The following is a 16,533-nucleotide window of genomic DNA, read 5'->3' as shown; positions in this document are numbered from 1 at the left end:
AACTGACCTTCCTTTGAGCAGATTGTGTTTCTGGAGCATCACATTTGTGGGGTCAATTAAACGCTCAAAATGGCCAGAAAAAGAGAACTTTCATCTGAAACTCGACAGTCTATTCTTGTTCTTAGAAATGAAGGCTATTCCAGTGGCAAAGAAAAAGCCATATCTGAGACTGGCCAATAAAAGAAAAAGATTAAGATGGGCAAAAGAACACAGACATTGGACAGAGGAAGACTGGAAAAAAAGTGTTGTGGGCGGATGAATCCAAGTTTGAGGTGTTTGAATCACAAAGAAGAACGTTTGTGAGACGCAGAAGAAATGAAAAGATGCTGGAAGAATGCCTGACGCCATCTGTTATACATGGTGGAGGTAATGTGATGGTCTGGGGTTGGTGCTGGTAAGGTGGGAGATTTGTACAGGTTAAAAGGGATTGTGAATAAGGAAGGCTATCACTCTGCACCGCCATGCCATACCCAGTGGGCAGCGCTTGGTTGGAGCCAATTTCATCCTACAACAGGACAATGACCCTAAACACACCTCCAAATTGTGCAAGAACTATTTACAGCAGAAGCGGCAGCTGGTATTCTATCATAGGTAATGGAGTGGCCAGCGCAGTCACCAGATCTGAACCCCATTGAGCTGTTGTGGGAGCAGCTTGACCGTATGGTACGCCAGAAGTGCCCATCCAACCAATCCAACTTGTGGGAGCTGCTTCTAGAAGCGTGGGGGGCAATTTCTCCAGCTTACCCCAACAGATTAATAGCTAGAATGCCAAAGGTGTGCAATGCTGGAATTGCTGCAAAAGGAGGATTCTGGGACGGAAGCAAAGTGTGATGTAAAAACATTATTCATTCTATTCATTTCACAATGTATGGTGGTGAAGAAGTGTGACTTTTCATGGAAAACACAAAATTGTTTGGGTAACCCTAAACTTTTGAACGGTAGTGTACACTGGTTTAAGAGCATTGCTTATGTGTAAGAGCTCCCTGTACTGGGTGGAAGCCGGAGTGGGGGAGGGGCATGGTTTGCATAGCGGGGTCTACAGCCCTGTACTCTGACCCAGGAAGTCTTCCTCACCTTCCAAATCATGACAGATCCACTTCAGGCTGGGGCTTACATAAGGGGACAGGGCTCTGGAGGTAATCTCTTCATAGCTGTAACCCTTCTCTCCCCGGCCAGAGAGTGCTGCTATACTGTGCCCACATCTGCCCTGCTCATTCCTTACTGCCCTCTGCAGTCTCTGTTAGCCCTTGTGTTTCCAATCCTCTCCCTTCTTGCTATAATTTGCCTGCACTTACACTCAGCTATACACACTGCTGCTATAATGTGCCTACACTTACACTCAGCCATACACACTGCCGTATGTAAAAGTTTCTGTCACTGTCCTCCTGCACAGCTCTGTGATTCTCACTTCCTGATTGGTCCATGCTGAACTATACCCCTTGCCCATTGCTGTCATGTGACCACACAGCCCTGCTTCTCTATTCTAGCCTGTTGTACTACGATACTGCATTTTGGGGATCTGCAGATCCATCCTGTATCTACATGCTGCTGCAGTTTTTTCAGGTTTATGCAGTTACTATACATTATACACCACATGCTGATTGCTATACTGTACAGTAACTTATAATTAGTGATGAGCGAGCGTGCTCGTCCGAGCTTTGTACTCGATTGAGTATTAGGGTACTCGATGGTACTCGTTACTCGGACAAGCATCTTGCGATACTCGAGAAAATCTCATCATCCGTTTCCTGTAAGTTTGGGCGCTATTTCTCAGCCAATAAACATGCAGGAGACTCTTTGGTACATCCTGCGATCATGTGGGACCCATACATGTCGATAGCAGCGATTGGTTGGCCAGATCAGATGACCCTGCCATATAAAAAGTGCAGCCGCCAGTGCTCGGCTCACATGTATGCTGGAAGAGATCAGGGACAGAGCTGCTGCTGGTCAGGGAGAGTGTCAGTGTAGGATTTAGCATTCCAGTAGGCAGGGTATATACTAGCAATACAAACAAACAGCCCTTTTCAGGGCTTCAAAGCGTTTTTTAATAGTATTACTACAGACTGCTGGCTGGGACTTGCAGTGCTGCTACCGCGGTTTCAGCAGCACACTGTGGTGACCGGCTGCTGGCAGAAAGGGGACATTAGGTGTTGCATACAGATCCCTAAGAAGTGCTCAGTGTACTCTTTTTTTATTTTGTGGCTGTGGTGCTGCTGAACTACATTGTATTGCTGGAATTTGTAGTACACCTGCCTAGAACTTCACTGCTCATTGTAAGGGTGTGTGACAGAGTGTGTATAGGTGCAGCCACTACTGGATAGTATCCCACAGACCCCCAAAACTATTGGGACCAGAAGTATTCTTCCTGACTTCTGTATTTCATACGCAAGGCCTATCTAAGTTCACCACTGCTTGCACAGAGTAAAGGGTGTGTCACAGATTGTTTATAGGTGCAGCCACTACCAGATTGTACCATACAGCCCCTCCCCAAAACTAGTGGGACCACAAGTATTTTTCCTGATTTCTGTATTTCTTACTCAAGGCATATATATGTTCCATACTGTGCAGTGTCCATAAAATGGTGAACCCCAGGGGTAAGGGTCGAGGACGAGGGCGTTGGGGTTCCAAGTGATGCTGTTGCCGGAGGCCGTGGTTCAAGGCAGGGTGACACAGCAGCAGCTGTTGAGGAGGTAGCAGTGGCACGCCGCAGACGTCCACTCCCTAGCTTCTTTGACTAACTTACGGGGTCTCAAGGTAGACCGATATTGAAACCGCAGCAGTGTGAACAGGTGATCACGTGGATAGCGGATAATGTGTCCAGTAAGTTATCCACCACCCACTCTTCCATGCAGTCCACCCACGCTACCTAAGGGAGTGGAACCCTTGCTCCATTAGCTCAGCCTCCTTCCCCACAGCCTGGCCCCTCCAGAGAAAGAAGGGATTCAGATCCACCACCACCACCACCATGCTCCCAGGAACTCTTTTCTGGACCCTTCCCTGAGTCTGAGCAGCTGGATCAGTCGATCTGTCCCAATGCCCAAACTATGCAGCTCACGCAGTCAGTGGGTGATGAGAGTGGGGACTTGCAAGAGGTGTCTGATGATGATGATGAGACCCGGTTGTCAGACAGTGAGGTTGTTGTCATGGATGTAACTCAAAGTGAGGAGGAGAGTGAGGAGCTGGTGGATGAGGACGAGGTGACTGATCCGAGCTGGGTGGATAAGCCTAGTGAAGACCGTGCTTCTGAGGGGGAGGCATGTTCACCCGCAGGAACGGTTGGAAGAGGGGTGGGCAGAGGGAAAAGCAGGGGCAGAGCGAGTAGATCAGCAACTGTTTCACGGAGTCAAAAACCCATGGCCAGGGCTAGATGTTCCCAAGTCTGGAGGTTTTTTAAAGAAACTGCGGATTACCGACGGACTGTAGTGTGCAACATGTGCCACGCCAGGATCAGCAGGGGAGCCACCACTACCAGCCTAACCACTACCAGCATGCACAGGCATATGAGTGCTTAACACCCCACTCAGTGGAACCAAGGCCGGTTAGTGACTGCAAGTCGCACCCCTGCTCCTTTCCCTGTGTCACGTGCTGGCTCTGTCAGTCCCCCCACCCAGGCACGAGGGTGTCCCGCCCCTTCACCTCCATTATGCTCCACACCCTCCAGCAAGGTGTCCAAGCGTAGCGTTCAACTGTCCCTTCACCAGACCTTTGAACGGAAGCGCAAATACACTGCCACTCACCCGCATGCACAAGCCCTAAATGTGCACATAGGCAAACTGCTGAGCTTGGAGATGCTGCCCTATCGGCTGGTAGAGACAGAGGCTTTTAGGAACCTCATGGTGGTTGCTGTCCCTCGGTACTCTGTCCCCAGCCGCCACTACTTTTCACGGTGTGCTGTCCCAGCCCTACATCAGCACGTGTCGGATAACATCCGTGCCCTGACCAACGCGGTCAGCGACAAGGTACACCTAACCACGGACACGTGGACAAGTGCTGGCGGGCAGGGACACTATATCTCCCTGACGGCACATTGGGTCAACTTGGTGGAGGCTGGGACATAGTCTGACCCTAGTACCACTCATGTGCTGCCCACACCATTGTGGAATGCCAGATATCGGCCTCTGTGAGAAGCGGTAGTCAGGTCAGTCAGCTACCTCAAATCTACAATGAGGAGTGGACGTGGATGTCTGCTATCTGTCAGGTACTGGGCCCCTTTGAGGAGTCAACACAGATGGTCAGCGGAGATGACGCCATCATCAGCCTCACTATCCCGCTGCTGTGTCTGCTTTAAAACTCCCTGCTCAGCCTGAAGTCTGACACTTTGCCTTCGTCTCAGGAGACGGGTGAAGAAGAGCCGCCGCTAGATAGCCAGACCACCCTGACGTTAGTTTCTCAACACCGAGTAGAGGATGAGGAGGATGAAGAAGAGGAGGATGAAGAAGAGGAGCAAACTGCTGCCGCCACTGAAGAAGGTACCCATGCTCAATCCTTAGTTGTTGAGCGTGTATGGCCTGAAGAGAAGGAATTGGGGGAGGAGGAGTAGGAGGAAATTAAGGCTAGTCAGGAGAGGGAGTTCTTGCGTGTTGGGACCCTGGCGCACATGGCTGACTTTATTTTAGGCTGTCTTTCCCGTGACCCTCGGGTTAAAAATTTTTTTGACAACACAGATTACTGGGTGTTCACCCTCCTGGACCATTGATACAAACAGAACTTCCACTCTCATTCCTGCCGAGGAACGCAGTTTGAGAGTGAATCAATTTTAACAGGCCCTGGTGCAGAAGCTGAAAATGTGCTTCCCATCTGACATCACTAGCGCCAGAAGACATAGTTCTGTGGGCCAAAGAGTAGCCCACATGAAGATTCTTGGTATCTCCTCTCCTCCTCCTCTTCCTTCAATTCTCAGCCAACAGCCAAGTCTTCTTCCGCCATGCTGTGTCTGGCCTAATTATTGGGAGGCTCAATTGCTTCCTCACTCACTTCTAATGGTTCTGTTTCCTCACTGCCATGCTCTGACGTCTGCGGAGGAGCGGGACTGGTTGCTGGGGGCCCGCCGATCGCCCCCCACCAACCAGCCGGCTGTTTTATTTATTTTTTTGTCTAGCCGTGGCCTCACCACCCCCGGTCGAGAGGCATCAGGTGTACCCTTGATGGTGACTGACAGCTGGCCAAGCCAGTTAGCTGTCAGCACCTTGGTTTGTGTCCACTAAAAATCCCAGCCACTGGACTCACTCCAATTTTTGGGTGGTCTCACTTGCTTCCTCACTCACTTTTAATGGTTCTATGTGTGCTCAATGCCATGCTAGGTCTGGTATAATTTTTGGAAGGCTGACTGGCTACCGCTTCTACCTTGGTCCTTCTGTCCCCACCGTTATGCTGTGTCAGGCTGAATTTTTTGGTGGTTCATGATATGCTACCTCTGTTTTAAAGGTTCCCTGTGTTCTCACTGCCATGCTGTGTCAGGCTGAGTCTTTGGGTGGTCCATATGCCTACCTCTGTTTTAACCAGGCTGTTGCACAGAATTAGGCATAATGGTGCCATTAGGCAGCCTCAGAGGAATGCATACATGCTGCCCCTGCTGTTTCCTGTCCATTTCCGTTGTGTTTCCATTAATTTCTGAGGTTGACAGGTTTTCACACGACCTTCCCTCTACCGAACTTGAGTCACCTGCAAAAATGCTCGAGTCTCCCATTTACTTCAATGGGGTTCGTTACTCGAAACGAGCACTCGAGTATAGGGAGATACTCGTCTCAAGTATTGAGCACCAGAGCATTTTAGTACTCGCTCATCACTACTTATAATATCACATATTCTGCTGTTTCTCATTGTTTGTTTCATCTGTTTTACATGTTATTCAGAATACAAAATCATTATTTTTGGGGTGTGGAACCAATTGTCTGCATATCAGTGATTTCTTATGGGAAAATTTGCTTTGGTTTAAGAGTAATTTGGATTACAAGCGCGGTCCCGGAACGAATTATGCTCGTAATCCAAGGCACCACTGTATATATATATATATATATATATATATATATATATATATATATATATATATATAAATATATATGTTGCAAACCCTAGACTGGATAAGGGTACAGAGTGAAAATCACTATATATGGTACTGTCACTGCAATAAATTAATTCCCTGTGTTTTCTTTAAATATTAAATATATTTTATTGTTTATAAATATTTATTAATCTATTTACTTCTTAACTGACATCACAATAAAAACATGGCCTGAATACATAGCTCTATACATCTGTGCTTATGTCCTAGTTCTGGTGTCACTCTCCATCTGTGCTTGAAGCTGAATGATTTGCCCTTGCCAATGCCAGTACTGAGGGTCATTACTGTATTGCCTCCTGCTGCTGTATACTTATCCATCTGGAAGAAAAATAAAAAGCAAAAGCAAAGAATCAAATTATCTATCTATCTATCTCCTTTCTCCTATCTATCTATCTATCTATCTATCTATCTATCTATCTATCTATCTATCCACGGATCATCTATAACACTAAAACTACTGACAGGTGAGGTGAATGACATGGATTATCTGGTGACAATGGCGCCCGGCAGTGGTGAGATCCGCACATGGGCAATCTTGTGGCTGATGGTCTATTCTGCCAATGAAATGTAATGATGTTGCCCTTTCCTACTTCTCTAGGACTAAAGGCCCTATTACACGAAACGATTATCGGACGATAATCGTTTCGTGTAATAGAAGGCAACGACCAGTCAACATGAATGATGTCGGCTGATTGTTGCTGTAGTTTGTCTTTCAACATGTTGAAAGACAAATGACTCATATAGCAGTGATCTGCTGCCGTCGCTCCACTATCCTCTATGGGCTGTCTGGACAATCTAGCCCCCCCCCCCGCAGCTCCCCGTGGCCTCTCCCGTACTTACCTGCTCACTGCCGTCGCATGTAATAGGGACTTAACTCCACTGTTCTTATTTGTGTAATTCATTAGGTCTATATAACATGTGGACTTACATTTAATTACATTTTATATTTGTTTTGTATGAAAACAACTTTTATCCCTTGGAGGAGAAATATGGGGAGTATAACATACTGTGCCTGATATACTAATGTGTACTGATATATGGGGAGTATAACATACTGTGCCTGATATACTAATGTGTACTGATATATGGGGAGTATAACATACTGTGCCTGATATACTAATGTGTACTGATATATGGGGAGTATAACATACTAGGCCTGATATACTAATGTGTACTGATATATGGGGAGTATAACATACTAGGCCTGATATACTAATGTGTACTGATATATGGGGAGTATAACATACTAGGCCTGATATACTAATGTGTTCCCGGCAGCAAATTGTTGGGTTTTTCTCCATTTTCCCTGTCGGTTTAGTGTTCCGACATATTTATTTACTAAAGTTGTACGACACCATTTTCCCCAAAACTCGACAAACCTGTGATTTTTGTCATGGGCATGTCCTTTAAATCCTGCCACAACCGACAGTTATATTAAGTAAACCAATAATGTATACATTATCTTATTGCTATTATTGTGCCGACAACTGCTCACAATGTAAACATTCAGGAATATTCCCAATTTTATTTAATTATATTTATACATATAGGGGAGATTTATCAAACATGGTGTAAAGTGAAACTGGCTCAGTTGCCCCTAGCAACCAATCAGATTCCACCTTTTATTTTCCAAAGAGTCTGTGAGGAATGAAAGGTGGAATCTGATTGGTTGCTAGGGGCAACTGAGCCAGTTTCACTTTACACCATGTTTGATAAATTTCCCCCATAGAATGTGTGTGAAGTATCTAGTATAATAAAGGAGAGGAAATGATATTATAGACTTATATATTATATACATACTGAGTGGTGCAGTAGTCTCTCCCCAGTATATAATATAGGAATCTGTAGTGAGATGTTATATGCCCCAATTATAAACACAATGTAAATAAAGTTATTCTGCAGTCTTGGTCTGTGATCTCCATTCTTCTGTTATTTTGTCCAAAATTTAAAGACACATGAAGGCTATGTTCACACAACGTTTTTTCAGCTCCGTTTAAAATGACGGCCATCATTTTGAGTCTAACATAACGGACGTGATTTAGCTGTCTGTCCTTACCTTAGTGCAATGACAGCTTTTGGTACATTATTCTAGTTTGGTTACTAATTGCTCTTTGTATGTGGCCTAATTAAAAAAAGTCCATTGAATTCAATAGTAAAAACGGAGAAAGAACGGTGACAAAAAAAACCTGTGTGTGAACAACTAATAAAAAACGTCCGCTGTGTGCAAAAGACGGCCGAAAATAATGATCATGTTCATTATTTTGAAGTCCGCTGTAAAACTGTCCGTTATTCAATATATTGTGCGCATTGGACATCCGTCTTTCTATTGACTTCAATGCATTGCCATTGCAGTTAGTTAAATCGCTGCAATAACGGACATTATTTTTAATATCAAAATCGTCTGGCTTTTCTCTATTTTTGACGTTGTGTGAACACAGGCGAACAAAGGTTTTTTCAGATTATAAAGTCTTCTGTCGGTCTTTTGTAGTTACGGTTCTTTCTCACATCTTTCAAGATTGAACACTTTGCTTTTGGAGTGATCTTAGATTTGCCAGATCTCACTACATTTAAAGGTATTCTGCGGCCGCTAATCAGTGAATAGCGGTAGTAGGAAACCATGTCAGTGCACACTATGAAGCGAGCGGCTCCGGCCGTATGCTCCATAGTGTGCTGTGAGGAGTTCTGATGCGGGCACGTACGGATGCGCCCGCATCAGCACTCTGCGGCTGCAAAGATCATCTGGCCGGTACTGCAGATGTGTGAACATAGCCTCAATTGTGTAGTTGCTGAATGCTGATTCCGTCATTGCTCCCAACCACCCAATATGCAGGGAGACAACCGAACAGGGTTGTGTTTGAGTTCCCTGTCCATGTCCATGAACCTAAGTACTTCAACTGCTTTTTTCTCCATGGTTGTAAGGGTCCCCAAGATTAGACTCCCATCTATGACTTCCTAACTAAATGCCATAACAATAACCAATGGGAATACACTAGTGTTGAGCGAGCATGCTCGGTCAAGTATAGTGGGCAACCAGGAACCTCGTGACACTCGGGTAAAGACGGCCATATACCTTCAATAACTATACGGCCATCAGTTATATCTTTTACCGGCAATTTGTATACTGGCTAAGGTTTTGCAGAAACCTTTTACATTTTTTATTCTAATTTTTGTATATTTCATTTAAATATCCCTTCGGGGGCACCTGGGTGAATGTTGGAGTCTCCCATTGATTTCAACAGGGTTCGTTACTTGAGTCAAGCACTTGACTGTCTTAGCACTCGCTCAACACTAGAATACATCTTTTTAATGAATACGTCTATGCATGTCAACATACTGTAATATCAATGTCAATGTTGGTTAAAATAAGACAACCAATATACAGTGCAAATTATATTTATTACAGCATTCTATATTTTTTTTTGTAAAACAAACAAAGAGAACAATGATCAGTGCAATTTTTTTTGGCTGCTTGAAAGACTCTTCCTCAATCTGAATCATAGTTTTCAGCTTTGAGTTGGGCTAGAAGATGCAAGCTTATTGTATGAAGACCACAGATCAATAGATAGAGGTGATAATAGTTCTTTTGTCTAGTAAACCCATGATACAGACTTCCCTCATGTTCTTATGTCTTTGTTCTTTTATTCTTCGGACCGGTATATGTTTGTGCCATAGATGTAGGTCTTGATGGAGATTTATCGCGTCCTAATCCAGAAACCGTAGCTCCCGTATACAAGGGGACACAGTTGCATTCATCGTTCAGCGAGCTTATTCTTTTAACTCAACCCACCGACAGCAATGAATGTTAATTGTGACCTTCTATTTGGTTTCTTTATTATTTTTTATTTCACCAAATCTTAAACAGAATAGGAACATCCTTGTGAAAAAAAACACGACCCTGAAACTGAGCGGCTGCGAGTAGATTCTTACAGTTGGCATAGTTAAAACGAGCAACAAAAACTATGTTGAGTAAAAAAATAAAATAAAAACTAAAAAGTCTAGTGATTTCTTTCTCATGGATGAATGTGAGGCCCTGTATACATTATACATTGTAGGTGATTAGGCCAGGTACGCTAAAGTTAATTGCAAGCTGTCTCATTCACTTTCACCTCCCGAACGAGACAAAGAGGGCAACAGCTCGACAGATGGTAAATTAATGATATTATAAGTCTCATAAGGCACTGACAAAGTGTCCGTGTTAAAGGGGTTGTCTATCCTTATGGACGATATAGAGAGGGTCCCCTAATTGAGCCCACTTCTCAGACAGCTGCGAACAAAGGACGGCTCTTGCAACCATGAACGGCTGGCATGTACAGCATTGCTACATTTCCCCTCCAGTGGCTCCATCCTGCCCCTGGCAATAACAGCTGCTTCTCAGAGAGTCCTGACTTTGGTGTTATAGATAAGTATCACTATAATAAATCTTTTTTCTGCACACACAAGCTATATTGCTTCAGTTTATTATAGGGTTGTCTGGGGAAAATGGGTGGGGGAAAAAAAAAAGAGTTACTCTCCCCCCAACTACTGCTTATTCAGTGCTCACTAGGTCCGGACTGACCTCTACTTCCTTGTCTATTGTTCAAAGACAGAAACTGCCTGCTCAGCCAATCACTGTTAGGGGCAGGTCACGTCGTGGCCTATGGTTGGGTGAGTGAGCATTTCCTTTCATTTCCTGTGTGTGGGATTAGTTAGGAGTCCCTGAGCATGGGGATCGGGCAGATGAGTAAGGCTATGTTTACATACAGTATGAGCATGGGGATCGGGCAAATGAGAAAGGCTATGTTTACATATAGTATTTTGATCAATTTCTTGAGCCTCTCAGCTCTGAAGCTCAACCTGCCCCTTGACAGACACACAGAGTTCAGGTTTAATAGCTTAATTCCCATACACACCATTGTTATGGATGTCGGCATAAGTGCGGTGCTGCAATCAATCACGTTAACTGAATCCACTTTAACTAACATCAAAAATAATTGCATTGCAAATAAGGCATTGCCAAGACAAGAACGAAAATCTCCGGAAAATCTGTATCGGTTAGCCTGGAATCCATAAGAAAAAATGGGCAGAGAAGAAGAGCAGTCATCAGTCTTGCCGTGATGTACAGTCAACGATCGATGGTTTGCCTTCATGTACCAAACTCACCGACAGCGTTGAATGTTCATCAAGACAGGCATATGGCATCCATTAAGTTGAGCGGCATCCAAACGAAAAGCTAGCTAGCTGCCATTGAATCGCGTCCAATGCAAGCACTTTGGATCCAAATGATATATTTTCGATAGACATAGAAATATGCTTTGTATATCCTTTGTGCTCTCAACTCCAGGATTAACCCGTTCCCGAGCCTGGCGGAGAGATTTATTTAATTGATACCCTGTAGTCAGCTGAGGTAATTACAGCGGGATGAGTAATCAGGGAGCGCGGAGAACAGCTGGCAGCGCCTCAAGATGGATGTTCTGCAGGGAAAAAAAAACACACAAGAAAATATTTATTTTTGTTAGAATTCTGTAGAGTCGAGAAATTCTATCATTTGTGCAACAATCTGAGAGCCACCGTGTGCGAACTGAGATATAAGCCGGGTGTTACACCGAAAAAAACAAAATCCAAAATTTACCTTCTGTGAACCTTAACTAATATATGAGGAATTTGTATAAACAGTAATTCCATCACATAGACTTCTCATTCCCGTAATACAGGGCTGCAGGAATTCTTTACAGCTTCGGAGTCAAAGAATGGGATATGGACTATATACACTGTCAAAAAGGAGCCTGAATCCAGGGGATCAAGAAGGAATTTGCATGGCTGCCTTGTCTAGTAGTAATGATTAGTGTTGACTGGACATGAGGAAACTGTCCCGATTCGGCAACTTCTCTGAAATCAAACGCTTGCCATTTGATCCCAGTTATCAGGAGAAGTTGGGTGCCTATGGTTTTATCCATGTTTTCCTGCCAGTCCTGGGGGGTCACCCAACCTTGTAAGATGCCAGGAATCAAATGTCGAGGGTTCAGGTTTGGAGAAGTTACTGAACCCGGACAGTTTCCTCAAGTCCACTCAACACTAATAATGATTCTGGCCATGAGACTATAACAGGTATTTCACAGACGTTTGGCACTTTCCTCACTTTATTTGCATTTCCCCATACCCATTCTTTTGGCAGCACTTTGCTTAGATCTCAGGGGAGCGTGTCGTGTCTACCTCTTCTCTAAAAAAAAAAAAAAAGTTGCCCTCAAAAGACCTTCACCTCTTCCCCTCAAAATAGGGTGGTTGTCCAAAGGCTGCAAACCCACCAATCATAAGAATGGGGCTTCTGTGTCCCTCTGTTTGAAGAGAGCAGAAATCAGGTGTGCACACTGACCCTCCATTCAACTCTATGGCCCCGATAAAGGTTGCCAAGTACAACAGATCGAGGATAAATGTCTGGTGGGTGGCTATCCCGACCACTGGAATGTTTGAATGGAGCAGCGATCAGACACACAGACTGTGTTTCTCAATTCAACTCTATGGTCCAGATGGAGGTAGCTAAGTACAATGGACTGGGGATGACTATCTGATGGCTGGGTTTTGTGTTCTTCCAGCAGTCAGACATGAACATTGTCCCCACAATCAACTCTATGGTCCAAATAAAGATCACCAAGTACAACAGGTAAGGTATAAGTGTCTGATGGGTGGCTGTCCGATCACTGGAAATGTATAATTGGAGCAGGAGGATGACATACACTATACTTCTCCATTCAACTCTATGGGTGGCCAAGTATAGTAGATATGGGATAAGTGTCTTCCTTGGGAATACCCTTTTAGAAAGGTTATCCAGGACTATGCATATCATCTAAAAATGGTGCCACATCTGTTGCACGGGAGGGACACGGAGGGCTGAGCTGCACGGGAGGGAGACCGAGGGCTGAGGGGCACAGGAGGGAGAGGAGGGCTGAGCGGCACGGGAGGGAGAGGAGGGCTAAGCGGCACGGGAGGGACACGGAGGGCTGAGCTGCACGGGAGGGAGACGGAGGGCTGAGGGGCACAGGAGGGGAGACTGGTGAGCGGCATGGGACAATCATGGGGAGGGAGGGGATGAGTGGAGGCAGGTAGTGGTGGACGGCTTTACTTTTGGGGGGTGCCTTACATTGGGCTACTTGGTAGATTAGTTGGGGTGTCTTATTTAAAGATGATGTCTTTTTTTCATGGAAACACAATATTTTTGGAAGAAATAAGTCATGTTTGCTAATCTATCCTCTTTAATAGAAAAATAATACAGAGAGTAAGGGTACAGTCTTTCATAGAGGTGTCAAGTCATGTATACAATAAACCGACAACTTCCTTGTCCCTACGCAGTCTAATACTGATCAGCAGTGATTGGACGGTCTAGGGACACGCCCCCAACTGGTAACCCCCAGTTGTCAATTTATTCATACATGTCTAAGACTAGAGTGCTAAGAAAAGAGACTTCATATTTGTTTCTTTAAACGTGTCAAGAAAGGAGACAGATCCTCATTATACATCATTTTCTGACATCCCGCTGAGATAGATAAAGCGAGTTATTAAAACACATTGATTTACGGAATTGGTAATAATCAGCTGATTGGTCGGGTTCGGCGGGCATCTCAATCCCTATTGTTTAAAATGTTTAATGTCCTTAAAATGCACATAGTTAATAAAGTGCCCCTGTGCAGGTTTATAAGGGCACGAGAGGTAAATCTGCACTCTATATTAGTATAGATGATTGTTTCCTTGGAAAAAGTACTGAACTCTCCATCCTGTAACATAGAGAAGTCAATGTACGGAGCCTATGCCCAGCATTACAGTTTACATCATTAATCTTGAGATTAAAGTCAGCGCGCTCCCAATTTTGAGCTCTAAATCATAGAAGGGATTAGCAATGACCTGATTCCTGAAATAAAGCGGCAGATCTGCTCTCAGTTATAATGGAAGAGAACTGTAGACACGACATAGAAAGTCACAGAGAAACAACCCTCCAGGGTCTGAGCGGCACCCATTACCTTATTTAAACAGCCGCCACTTACAATTACCACGTCAGGTCTACCTCTAAACCATTGCCATACTTGCCGAAGACAGAAAGATCCTTTTTCAATACATATTCTAACAAGTGGACAGTATAACATTTTATTGCAGATCATAGGTCAAGGGGTCAATCGTTTTTTAGGTTAGATTTGGTTCACATTTCCTTTTCTGGGCTATATTGGGCTATGCGTCAAAATCTTGTCAAATGAAGATGCCGACACATGTTGACGGGCCCATTGACTTGAATCGGTAGAAAAAAGTGAAATTATATTTTGTCTCAAAAAGGAGATGTGAACCTAGCCTTATAGTAGTTTATTAAAAGAGGAAAATTACTTCTTTTTTAAATAATGTTTAATGTTAAATATATTTTTTTACATTTTTGGTGACATTTTTTCTAATTTTCCATTTTTATCTATATTATACAATATTTCTGAAATCTTGCCGTTTTCATTCTTACCACTGGGACTAAAACTGAGCTGAGACTTCCTGTTGTGTGTGTGGTGATAAGAGGAGGCTGCTGTAAAGTGATCTGTACAGCATTACAGCGTCATGTGACACCAGTAGATAGACCTGTGCAATGATCTTTTTAAAGGTCACAGAGAAAGGTGTATCATGTTTCACAACTATCTCAAGGGGACAGACTCTGTTTGTGACCATGAGTCTTGCTGTAAAGCAGGGATAGGGAACCTTTGGCCCTCCAGCTGTTGCAAAGCTTCGGCTGTCCAGGCATGATGAGAATTGTAGTTTTGCAACAGCTGGAGGGCCGGAGGTTCCCCATCCCTGCTGTAAAGCATGTCACTAAATGCTGTTAAGAACAGCCCAGGCAATATGGCAGTCGCAACAATGTACAAAAAGTGAAATAAAAAAAATCTAAGTCAGAAAATAGAAACAGATTTGGAAAAAGAAAGAACAGGTTTTAGTATCTGACTCTAATCAGTAAAAGAAAATTTAGGTAACACATTCCCTTTAAGAAGTTGGACCCAGCCCTAGGGATTCCTGGAAGACATGGATACAGCCTATGGCCTAAGCTTGTATCCATGTTTTCCCGAACTTCCGAGGGCTGCATCCAACTTATTCAAATGCCGAATGATCGGTCTTCATCATGCTCCAGTTGTCCTCATCTCTATTCACAACTACTTGAGTGATGATATACAGATACAAATAGCACAAAGAACTCCTAAAAAAGTGTATCGCAAAAATTTTTTCCGACGCAAAGTCATCTCCCACCAGTCATCTTGGAATGTGTTAAAGTGACTCTGTACCCACAATCTGTCCCCCCAAACCACTTGTATCTTCAGATAGCTGCTTTTAATCTGTTCTGGGGTCCGTTCGGCAGGTGATGCAGTTGTCCTAAAAAACAACCTTTAAACTGGCAGCCCTGTGCCAAACGGTCGTTGCCTAGATTGTGTATGCATTAGGCTGGCACAACCTCTCTGTTCCTCCTCCCCACCCTCCTCATCATTAGGAATGCTCCAGGCAGATTGTGTCCTATTTCTCAGCTGTGTGAATACTGAACATGGGCTGGATCGTTAAGGCACCTGTGCAATGTTCAGACAGGAGAAAATATTCCTGTGGCATTCCTAATTATGAGGAGGGCGAGGAGGAGGGACGGAGGGGTGGTGCAAGCCTAATGCATACACACTCTAGGCCACAGCCGTAGGGCACCGGGCTGCAAGTTTAAAAGTTGTTTTTTTAGGACAATAACTGCATCACCTGCCGGACAGACCCCAGGACAGATCTTGGATTAAAAGCAGCTATCTGATGGTACAAGTGGTTTGGGGGGGTCAGATTGTGGGTACAGAGATGCTTTAAGCCAGGAAGAAAAGTAAAGAAGGACATGTTTGCATAGCTGTAGGTTAAACTAGTATAACCATTGTGTCGGTGGGCCCAAGGTACCCCAACCCAACACCAGTAAGTAAATAAGATGAAACATACATCAGAATTATAATACACAGAAAAGCAACGTTCCTCCATCTACTGCGTCATATCAAAGGGTTGGGGGGAGGGATATATAAATAAACCAAACGCTTTTTTGCCATAAGCGTTGGGGTGAAAACGTACACGAAATTTCTCTTTACAGACACAGGGATCCTAATGCGCATTGTCAGGGTTAGGAGGCGAGGATCTGCTTCCCTCCCTCTCTCACACACCCGCGGGGACTTTGGCTGTCTCTCCGCTCTGTCTCCGGTGGCCTATGTACCAGTGATGATGGAAAGGACATAATTTAAGTGACGGCATTAGCTCTGCGTCCAGTGGCGGGGTGAGGGAACTGGAGCAGAAAAGCGATGTTTCTGCAGGAATTCTTTAATCTGACCTAAATTCACTCATGCTTTCACTATAAGGACAAAATCACTTTTTCGAGCGACGCAGCGCAAGGAGGAATATACATGAATCGGATATTAGAACTGTAACATTTTGCTTCGTTCCTGTTCTTGGTTCATTAGTTGTAGCCTATTTTTTTC

General features: G+C 44.3%; 1 long non-coding RNA gene across 1 annotated transcript in view; it reads right to left on the bottom strand.

Annotated features, from left to right (window-relative positions):
* Positions 1-9,449: 9,449 nt before the first annotated feature.
* LOC138790072 (uncharacterized) overlaps positions 9,450-16,533 on the bottom strand; it is a 68,342-nt gene continuing 61,258 nt past the window's right edge. The window contains exon 3 of the long non-coding RNA XR_011362835.1: positions 9,450-11,511. This is a non-coding gene — a long non-coding RNA (uncharacterized lncRNA). The remainder of the gene's footprint in view (positions 11,512-16,533) is intronic.

The sequence above is a fragment of the Dendropsophus ebraccatus genome, chromosome 4, assembly GCF_027789765.1.
Source record: "Dendropsophus ebraccatus isolate aDenEbr1 chromosome 4, aDenEbr1.pat, whole genome shotgun sequence".
Lineage (NCBI taxonomy): Eukaryota > Metazoa > Chordata > Amphibia > Anura > Hylidae > Dendropsophus > Dendropsophus ebraccatus.
The sequence above is the reverse complement of the archived record's forward strand: the minus strand, read 5'-3'. Positions and strand labels throughout refer to the sequence as shown.